Source organism: Coptis chinensis, chromosome 2, assembly GCF_015680905.1.
Source record: "Coptis chinensis isolate HL-2020 chromosome 2, ASM1568090v1, whole genome shotgun sequence".
NCBI classification, from domain to species: Eukaryota; Viridiplantae; Streptophyta; class Magnoliopsida; order Ranunculales; family Ranunculaceae; genus Coptis; species Coptis chinensis.
This window is the reverse complement of record NC_141457.1, coordinates 76,656,950-76,668,550: the sequence shown is the minus strand read 5'-3', so window position 1 is coordinate 76,668,550 and position 11,601 is coordinate 76,656,950. Positions and strand designations below refer to the sequence as shown.

At 32.4% G+C, this 11,601-nt stretch overlaps 1 long non-coding RNA gene across 1 annotated transcript; it reads right to left on the bottom strand.

The window, feature by feature from the left end:
- Window positions 1–2,544: 2,544 nt before the first annotated feature.
- Window positions 2,545–3,198, bottom strand: LOC147517926 (uncharacterized). Its single transcript, XR_015213965.1, has 3 exons — window positions 3,091–3,198; window positions 2,907–3,018; window positions 2,545–2,820 (listed from the first exon to the last, which is right to left on the bottom strand). It is a non-coding gene; the product is annotated as an uncharacterized LOC147517926 (long non-coding RNA).
- Between the last annotated feature and the right edge of the window lie 8,403 nt (window positions 3,199–11,601).

Genomic DNA, 11,601 nt, shown 5'->3' with positions numbered 1-11,601 from the left:
CGACCCTTGCCCCACGGGCTAGGCACCTTTCCAAGTACCTGTTTCAACCTCGCTTCACGGGCTAGGCGATGCAGTATATTCCCACACGGGCCGGGTATTACACTATATGCCAAAGATTTAGACTATCTAAAATACTAAAATAAAATTAGCAAATTATTTAAGGTTTCTACCATTTTTCCAAAAGCAATTTATTAAAAGACAAGTCTACGAAAAAATCAAAATAAAAAATAACAAATTTATTGAGAAGTTCTTACAGAGATGATCAACAGTTCAATGAGGTTTTTTCATGGGTATTTTAATTTCTTAATTGATAGCTTACAAGAATTTAAAAACGGATCGGAAAGTTATGACAAGTATGAATTGGATATTACTACAGAGTTAATTGGTTAAAATATAGGATGAGACATACTCTAAAATAGTTGGATTTCAATCTGAGTCAATAACATGCGAGACGTTAAAATATGAGGACGACAAAACCATTATGCAACACTTTAAAATGGATAGTTGGTTTACATCGTCTCGATGAACGATTGGAATTATAGAAAGACTATGAGTTAACGAAAATGAAATAAACAAAAACAATTCAAAACCATAAAATGAAATCAAATTATGAAATTTAGGAAAGTACATTACCTCACGTGCATGTAGTCACCGTTTGTATATATATATATATATATATATATATATATATATATATATATATATATATTGAAGTTTCTTTTGAACTACAAAATTTCATGTTCAGTCCGTTGAAGTATGTTCAAAATAATTTTTGTAGAGTGAATTTGACACAAATCTTTTTCTATTTTTTATTTCATGTCTTATACTTTACCGTTTCTGTTGAAGTAAGAGATGAGTGTGGTGTGCGTCATGAGTCGAACAAGAGCAAATTAACATTTGTTGATATACCTTACAATGTGCAAAGGATTGCTCAAAGTGTAGTTAACTGTTGCAGTGAATATTCTCAATTGTATAGTATGGTTCAATTACCTGCCCAATAACTTTGGTATATTTGCAATTTGCATAGGTTTTCTGTTTACATTTTCAATGTCAACAGTGGTTGTATTGCTTCAATATCCCAAAATAACAAACACAAAGAAGGTTTTGCCAAAATTCTTTGCGACATGGTGTTCATAGACGTGTAGAGATAGCACCAAAGATAAAAGACGACAACATAATTTGTGCCTTCATGGCTAGCTGGAGCGTATATCATATTCATATTTTGTAATTATATATATATATATATATATATATATATATATATATATTTTATTTTTTTTATTTTATATTATTATTATTTATTATTATTATTATTATTTGTAGTTTATTTTATTTTTTAATATCGGAAACTAAATCATTAGGAGGGTGTATATACATGCTAGGGATACATATTGCCAAAACATGTGTGATGTATAAAGTTTGTGGACAAGCACATTTAATGTATCATATTAGTCAAAATTGTTTAGGTTGGATAAATTTTTTTTCACAAGTACTTTTTGTTTTGTTTTATTTCTTGAAATTGTGAAAAATACATGAATTAAAATATATATGTTCAAGACAAAAAACTGTACCAAAATCATAAAATAATGAATCAATAATTATTATTTAAATAAGAGACGAACATAGAGATGATGTTTGTTAAAACTGTGGCTAGGAGAAATATTAGTGAATCTAAACAAGAAAAAATAATAATAAATAAATAAATAATATTAAAAAAATCAATGCAAATCAAGAAATTCAAAAACAATCCGTGCCAAAGGCACAAGCATTACCTAGTTTTAAATAAGAGAGAGAGTGCGTGAGGTTAATATTTGGGGTGGGTTTCTACTTTTAATTTATTATTTTTGGGAGAGAGAAAGAGTATGCAAACCAGTGGGTTTTTGGGCTGGGTTTGATTTATTTTTTCCTTTCCTATTTGCTTGGGTTTTAGCTATTAGGGAATAGTAAGTGACTGGACAAATAATTTTTTTTGGTGGAAACTGGAAAGTGAGGGTATGCCAGGGCATACCCTGGCCCCCTGGCTCCGCCACTGGTTGGACACATAACACAAATACCCTACGATGCAATACATGGTACCCAATTTCTCATTAAAATTTATATTGGCAGCCAAAACAATAATTACTTTAATGTTCTTTCATTGTGGGAATGCACATTCATGCACCGCACTAGTCGTAATATAAATTTTGTATGTTATATGTTTTTTTTAATCTAGATGATAACAATAATTTGATGGCAAACTAAACTTTGTTGCATTTTTTTAATGTGCTTTTACTAAAAACAACCCATGACTTCATCACAATACCCTTTACACATTAGAAACAACCTATGACTTTGCCACAATGCCCTTTACACGTTTAATTGCATTGCAAGTTATACTAAATGGTTAACAAATTATACATTGCAAGTGTGTTAGTTGTCAATATGTCTATTCCAACATTTAATTCAAAACAATATAACTAACAATACTCTAATAACAAAATAAAATTTCAGTCGAAAAAATAATAACATTTTAAAGTTTAAACTTCAACTAATAGATGTCTTGATTTAAAGTTGGTCTAAGGGAGACAAGCATGTGTTGATGTGGATACAATCAAAAACCAAAAAAAAAAAACATATCTTGTTCTATTTGGTTACATTACTTCCGCCTATACTACGGCATGGCATGAGACCAATCTCCAAGTAGCGGATTATATCAAGATTCTTAGGAACACTCATATCCTTCCGCCTATACTACGACATCCTTCTGCCTATACTATGGCATGGCATGAGACCAATCTCCAAATAGCGGGTTATATCAAAATTCTTAGGAACACTCATATCCTATAGAAAGAGAGAAAAATTATACCAAATAAAACCTACTACAAAATAACTAATTATATATTAAAAAAAAATATGTAAAAACATACTCTGCATAGTAGAATCAATTCAGGAGCTAAGCTTTATGCCCGGTCACATAGTTTTACTGCCATATCAATGATTAGAGACATTAACCACATCATCATCTCGAAAAGCTCCAATCTGAAACAAAGATGGTAAATTCATTAGAATGGGCACTCATATACTTTAAAATACAAAGAACAAAAAAATTACCTTATCATTAACTAATTTGCTCCACATATTTTTAGACAATAGAACAATTCTTATCATTTATGCTCAAAACACCACCACTTTATCTGATGAGGCAAGCTGGAAATGTAACCTGTATTCCAAAATTAAGAAAGTAATTGATTTTGAAAAAATCTAATAGAGTTCAAATAAATTGGACATATTAGATTTTTTTTTCATGAATCAAATAAATATGAATTGGGGAATTTAATTAGCTTGTTGGAAGTTTCAAATTGCCGATTTTAACCTTTCACCTTAATTGATGGAAAAAAAAATACGGCATTTCAATTTTATTGTGGAGAATGTTGTGTCTTGCATATGTGTCTTCAATTCCAAATCTGCAAATGTTATAATGGTGACATGTCATCAAATTGTTGGGCAAATTAGTAGTCTGCTAGAGTGTTAGACATATAACACAAATACCCTACGATGCGATACATGGTACCCTATTTCGCATTAAAATTTATATTAACACCCAAAACAATAATTACTTCAATGTTCTTTCATTGTGGGAATGCACATTCCTGCACTGCATCAGTTGTAACATAACTTTGTATGTTATATGTTTTTTAATCTAAATGATAACAATAATTTGATGGTAAGCTAAACTTTGTTGCGTTTTTTTAACGTGCTTTTACTAAAAACAACCCATGACTTTGTCACAATACCCTTTACACATAAAAAAACAACCCATGACTTCGTCACGATGCCCTTTACACATTACTAAATGGTTAACAAATTATACATTGCAAGTGTGTTAGTTGTCAATATGTCTATTCCAACATTTAGCTCAAAACAATATAACTAACAATGCTCTAATAACAAAATAAAATTTCAATCGAAAAATATAATAACATTTTAAAGTTTAAACTTCAACTAATAGATGTCTTGATTTAAAGTTGGTCTAAGGGAGACAAGCATGTATTGATGTTGATAATAATAAAAATAAAAAATAAAAGACTTGCGGCGCAGTTTGTTGCACGCTTGTCATAATTTTTGTAAAACTCATTATCATTTATTATCAATAAAATTTTCACTTAAAAAAAAAATAATAATAAAAAAATAGTGTTGTTGAGGTGGGCAAGATATAATGGTTATAGGACAAAAAAAAACCATTACTTGAGGTAAACTCCAAAATCAACTACTTAAGCCCACAGCCCGACATACTTCCTACCATTCATCAGACATACTTCCTACAATTCATCAGATTGTTCCTCAAATTCAAAGCTACAAATCTGTATTTCACATTATAAGTATTAGTAACAATAGTTTTTTATGTGAAGGTAAACCCCCATGGCTCTATAAATGGGAGGTGTTTGATCTAACTTACTATAGATTTGATTGAGTTTGCATCGTGGAAGTTAAGTATAAAACCATGGCTCTATAAATGGGAGGTGTCTAGTTTCTATTATTTTTGTGGGTCGGGTCCTTTTTATTTTAAGTGGACTGGATTCTATTAATTTAGATGGGCTTTGGGTTAGAGTTTGTTTTGGGCCGAATATGTGCCTAGTTTGGAATTGAGTTTTCACTTAGTTAGGGTCTGATTCGAACTCTTGCCAAAACATGAAAAAATGAGTTTTCTGAGTCTTCTTTCCAACCCAATTGGCCTCGTCACATTCCGAGGTCTGTGGTGGTAGATATGATGTATGTAAGTTTGGTTGATAGAAATCAGTTTCTGCGCACTGTGTTCAAGTCCAGTTTTAATTTAGTTAGAGTTTGAACTAAATTTTTATGAAAACATGAAAAAGTAAGATTTAGAAGTCTTATTTCTATTCCAATTGGCCTCATCGCATTCCAAGGCTTGTGGAATTAATTATGGTGTCTGGAAGTTTGACTGGCAAAAAATAGTCGTCAGAAATCAGTTTCTGCGCACTATGTTCGAGCCTAGTTTTCCAACATTTAGAATCAGATTGAGTATTTTTGTAAAACATAAGAAAGTAATTTCTGTGTGTTAGCTTTTCAAATCAAAAAGCCTTGATGCATTTGGACACCTGTGGAAAGCATTGTGTCATTCAGAAGATAGTCCATCAGAAATCTAATTTGCTGAAAATTAAGATTTTTACCAACTTTGAACTATTTTTACTCCGAGATAGAATAACATTGGGACTTCGAGTTCTACATAAAAAAGTAAGTATACATATCCTAGTTTTCAAATAATCAAGTGGGGTATCATTTGGATGGCTATAGGAAACTTAATGTTATTGTTTTGGCAAGTTAACTAGATAACCTACCATGTTTTCTTTTTAGGGGAGGTCTAGTTAATTTTTCTTACTGTAATGAGATAAATGATTTTACTTAGACATACGAGTGTCTTGAATTTTGATTGTTTAATTTCACATTTGTATTATATTCCAAGTACAATTGTTGCATATACACTAAATATTAGTATAGATTTATGTTATATCACGTGACATATTACATTAAAGTTTATATTTAATATATATATAATTGAGGAATGAAAGGGAAATGAAGTGTGCAACCTTAAAGCATGAATTATTATTGTTCTTTGACTTTGACAATGTGGCTTATAAGAACTACAAAGGCTTGATTCTAATCTTGAAAGATTTGGATACGTAGGCAGAGTGCAGCCACTACACTACACTATATTATATATTAGTTATTGTGATAACTATATGTGAACAATGTTAGTACTTAATTATGTACGTGATTGTGGTTGTTTAAAATGTATTCACGAGACATTTAACAAATGCCTTATTCCTGATTGAACCTTTTGATATCTATGATTTATATAATTGATAATGAGGTGAGTTTATTAGTTATTGTGTTTGGAATCTTTAGTAAGGAATTATTGTTTGAGACGGTGTTTGTTTTGTAATAAAAATATTATAATAAATGAGAACTCTTGAGTGTTAAAATCTGGTGTAAAAGTGTCCGGTGAAAATTTAATGTGTCACCCACATCTTTAGATCTCTCCATGCCTCTTTGATGAAAAGAAATGTTTATGACTAATGATGTCATGTGAAAAGCCGCCTTAAAGAGGAACTAAGGCATTCGCCTTGCGGGTGGGCTGTATTCCTTGAGTGTACGAGAATGTAGGTATGGGTATTCCTTGAATGTGGCAGGAATGACCCAAATTATTCATTGAATGTGCCATGAATGACATGTTAGTGTTATGATGGATATTCCTTGAATGTGGCGGGAATAACCCAAGGTATTCATTGAATGTGCCATGAATGACCTAATATTTTGTTATGCCCAAAAGAGGCTTTGTGATTATGTGTATGGAAAGCCCAGAGATGGCTGTGACTCACAAGTTACGAGTTTACAAGATGAAAATATGTTTCCTGGAGGCGATATCCTCGCTTGGGATATATGTCTTGTAATGGTACTCGGTGTGAGTGAGGCACACAGATATATGTGATTTGGCAAATGTGTGAAGTGTAAATCGTGAATTAGGAACTAAAGGTTGGGCTGTGTCTTTTAATAAATGAGTCAACGAGATAATTAATAAGCAAAGTAAAATATTGATTTTACGTGTGATGGAATTATTGCATATGATGTAGTTTATGTGGTTTGTGTGAGTTGATACTCACGAGGGATGAATGTACTCCCTAGTTGTGACTTTTTCCTCGTTCTCATAAGTAGACGAGTGATATTAAAGTAAAATATTGATTTTATGTGTGACTGAGTTATTGCATGCATATGAATATTTATGCATTATTATGTACATGATTTTCTTACAAGGAAATGCATGCATGGTTTGTGTGGGTTGATACTCACGAGGGATGAATGTACTCCCTAGTTGTGATATATTTCCTCGTTCTCATAAGTAGACGAGTGGTTTTTAAGAAAAATATTGGCTTTAAGTATGAGCGAGCGGTTGGATATGATTGATGATATATTATGATATGTTGCATATAATTTCTTACGAAGGAATGTGAATAGGGTTAGCGTGGTATGATGGATATGGTGGTATGATATGAATGTTAATTAATATTGGTGATATATTATGATATAATGGATATGGTGGTGTGATATGAATGTTAATATTGGCGATATATTATGCCAGATTATATATACCTATGATGGTTGCAATGAGAGTGAAATAGATGTATATTATAAATGATTATGTTTGGGAAATCTAACTTTATTTTGCAGAAGGGTAGGCCTTATTAACTTTTTATGCAGAGACATTGTCCTACCCTAAGACGACGTGCTGGCTTAAAGGTAAAGTATACCAAACTCATATTTAAATAAGTTATCATATGTGTATGTAATAAGTGGAATGTAAGTGGAAATTATATTGTGAGTTGTTTTGGAAAGTGAGAATGATGAATATTGTTATATGAGGTTTTTTTGGAAATGTATATTGGGGGTTGAAATATTACTTGGGAAGAAACTACATGCCGTGTTGAGAAAATGGAACTAACTTGTCTTTCAAGTTGAAATAATTGTAATAGTATATTCCTTTATTAGAAATGTTGAATATGTTGTTTTTATTTTAGTTTTACTCATACCAGCAAATTCAATTTGCTGACCCATGTTTGCTTTGTTTTGCAACGTGGGTGTGTTCTTGGGAACATAGATGGTAGAGTGCAGTGGATGAGGACACGTGGTTTGGAGTTGCTCTTGGGTCTTCTGGTTTAAGTTTTCTGAAGTGTACGATTTTGTTTTGAGACAGATGTAATAGAGTTGGTTAGTTTCTTTGTAGTTTAATAATGTGAATGAAGGATTGTTCATTTTAGTTTTAATTTGATATCAGATTTTTAATATCGTGGTTGATAATATGTTATTAGGGTTTCGTTTCGCCTTGGGTTTTCAGATGATTAAATAGGGTGGCGATTGAGATATTTATATCTTGAAAATAATTCCCTATTTTAATTTTCTAGAAATTTAGGGTGTGATATTAAAAGATTGAATTCTCTACTTCTATATATACCTGTAGCTTTTTTCTTTTTCTTCTGTTTTTAATACAATACAATCCCACGTAGCAAAAAAAAATCTGAAACAAAATGAAGGTCGAAGTAATTCCAAATAAATAAATAGATGAATGAAGAAATTAAATTAAAAGTTAATTGGTAATGATAGAAGAAGAAAATAACAATGAATACAAATCAGCAACAATGAAAAAATTAAATAATTCAGTTGGAACAAAAGAAGATGGACGACTCACAAAAAAAAGTTAAATAAGTAACAATGAAAAAATTTAAAGAGCATGAAAATATTTATTGATTGAACCCCCATAAAAGAAATTAAAGCCTTAAATTGAGATACGTACCCAAAAAAAGTTCTTATTTAAATTGGAGTATCTCATTGACCCTAAAAAATAGGAAATCTAATGGAGCAATAACAATAGAAAAAATTATTGAAAGAAATCGACCTGGTCATAAGAAGGAGAGTAAAAGTGACATTTGTAATGACACGAATGACGAATTTGAAATTTTTGGTAAGGAAACAATCGTAACAATGAAGAATATAAAACAAAATTTAAAAGGTAATTCTAAAAGGCATATAAAGAATTAAAGAGTAAGAGGTAATATTTACCATTTTCGAGTGCATCGCTCAAAAGTAGAGAAGAAAAAAAAAAACATGAAGAAGTGGCGTTTAGAAAAAAAAAAAAAAAAAAAAAAAAAAAAAAAAAAAAAAAAAAAAAAAAAAAAACTGTAATAACTAATAAGTTTGTGAAAGAGTGTTTATCTTTTGAAAGAGCAAGAGGTGCTTTTTTAGAACGATATTTTTGGGAAATATATGTAATAAGTTCGGCGAAATATTAGGCGAATAATTTTATAACCAAACTTTTTGAACCAAAAAACGGTTATTCCAGGGAGTTCGCTTTCTTATTAGAATAGATAATATCGAATAAAAAGCACGAGGTGATAGGTGTTCCAAGGACTTTTAGGTTTACAGAGATTCCTAGACTCTAAAGAAAATGCACCTAATAAGAGTTTACAAATCTGAAATAGAAAGAAGCAGGGTCCTCCCATTTATAGGTTAATGGTGGTCTCCCCTCGTACACTATATATGGAGTCCAGCGATAAAGTATCCCCACGCTTTGCATCTATATCAGTTGCAAAATTTGCTTCTCTCACTCCTCTCATTGTATTTCACTATTTGTACATAGAGAGTTGCACTTCCTCTCCATGTAGTCGTACTTCCACTCCATGTGCTTTTTGCGTCGCTAATTGAGAAAAGCTTCTGGTTTAGATGTTTTACTCGTGCTCCCTTAGGAGTAGGGGTGTTAAAAAGGCCGACCCATCCCTCAAACTATATATAAAAGTCCTCGTGACTGAGTGTTAAGGGCCGGGTTGAGTAGGGCCATGACATGAATACGTAAGCCCTTACCTGTCCCTCAGCCCTCAATTTTGAGGGTCAAATGAGAGCTGGACCGGGTCCGATCAAATTATACACTACTAATTTACTTAATTTTTTTGGTGGTTTTGATTTTTTTTATTATACTTTTGATTATGTATATCATTTTTTTTATAAGTGATATTTATTGATTAGGATGAAAAAAAAAAAAAAAATAGAATACAGATGTGATAGAAAATCTCACTAACCCGGTACTACCGAGAGACCACCACCTAAAGCTCGTTTTAAAACACTCCTTTAAAACAAAAACACCCCCCTAGCAACCCAAAAACAAGCTCCCAATTGACTACCCACTACCCAGTCCCTAGCGAAAGTGAAACCACATACTATAAAATATTTAAACTACTTGGTAGCCTTCATTCTCCCTTTCCATAATGGGTTGATTAGTGACCAAATCAATCCCCAGTATGCCCAATCTCACACTCATTGATGTTATTTCCATGTAATTCGCCAATTTTTTTTTCAAGACCTGATCTTCCCATGCCAGATGATGTCCCCAAACCCCCTGCTAGTGGCACAACCATGTACTTGATCCAATCACGAGGGTCGTCAATGTTTTGATAAATACTACTCGCAATATCACCCACATTACCTTCATTAAGATTTCCATTTCACATCTCCTGAGAGTGATCATTCCTCCCGATATTGTCCTTTGAGCTAGCTTCTATCCCTCCTCCAATTCCAATATTTTATGGCTCCACACCACCACTTCATGATACTTTAGCAAAATTAGCACCACCGCATAGCTCAATCTCACCCACTCCTTCAATAGCCACCTCACCAACTTCCACAAAGCCTGATAACATTAGCATGTTATGCTCACTTGCCTCAAACTCAGTAGCTTGCAACACCCATGTTTTGCTCACCTTCATAGCCAGGTCTCCCCTATAATTGTGTACTAAAACACGTGTCTTTTGGACTGGTTCCATTTTCTATACCGCCAACAACCCGTGACAGAGCAACATCACCCACAATTCTTGAGACTGGTTCAAAAAGAGAGGGTTGTTTAGACTGTGCTTCACCTTCCGTGTTCACCCCAAAATCTGTTTCAGTACTGCCTTGCTTAAGTAGCATAATCGATGTACTCTCCTGCGGTTTACTACTTCTGGCTCTTCTCTCCAACTTATCTATCTTATTCATCCATCTATGTCTCCGATAAGCTCATTGACTCTTGCATGAAGATCTCTATAACTATATTTTCTCTTTAATCTTGTTAGCCAAAAAGTCCAACTTGTCTAAGAGAGCCCTATCATTATGGCCCAAAGATCCCAACATATCATTTTTATCTAGTCCACAACCCACTTCTTTAGCCCCATTAGAAGGATGATCAAAACTTACCCACTGATAAGTAAACCCATTACCATTTTCACCTAGGCTTGGGCCTGGTCCTTTGTCATAGCCCACATCAACATCCAAACTAGTTTCATGTGGACAAGATTTTTTTTATGTATATCAATTTCAACTAAGGATATAAAACTTATTCTTATACTTTTAGAAAATAAGATATAGAGATGGTGGAAAAGATGAGAGTCTTACACTTTCAATACTTAACCATGTTGCTACGTTAGAATTGCATATTTACTTTACCTTTATATGACCTATATACCTCTCTTTAATTTAATTACGAAAAATATATATGTTATGTTCTAATATACTCCTTATTGAATACTAATTGTAGTGAAAAAGTTGATATAACCTAGATAATTAAGTTAGAAATATATATAAAACACAAAATAACAAAAAAAATTATGAGGGCCAAGTGAGGGCTGGTGAGGGCCTAATGAGGGTCGAGCTCATGTTCCAGAACCTAGGCCCTAGTTCGCCCCTAATAGGCATGAGGGTCGGGTTGAGGGCCTAAGAGCCAAATTATCACTCCTACTTAGGAGTAGGGGTGTGTATGGGTATTCGATTACCCGAAACCGAACCGGAACCGAACAGATAAAGAATTGAACCCATTAGAACCGAATAGTAAAAGAACCAATGGATACCTGAATCGAATCCGAAACCGATTATTATGATTTTGATATATAAAGTTTAGTATTATATTACACTAAATGAATACAAACCCAAATATTATAATATATAATTTTTTCTTGTTTTTTTAAGTGTAAAAATCTACTTAAATATATAAAAGTAGCATAATAGTGAATGTATGTTATTAAATGC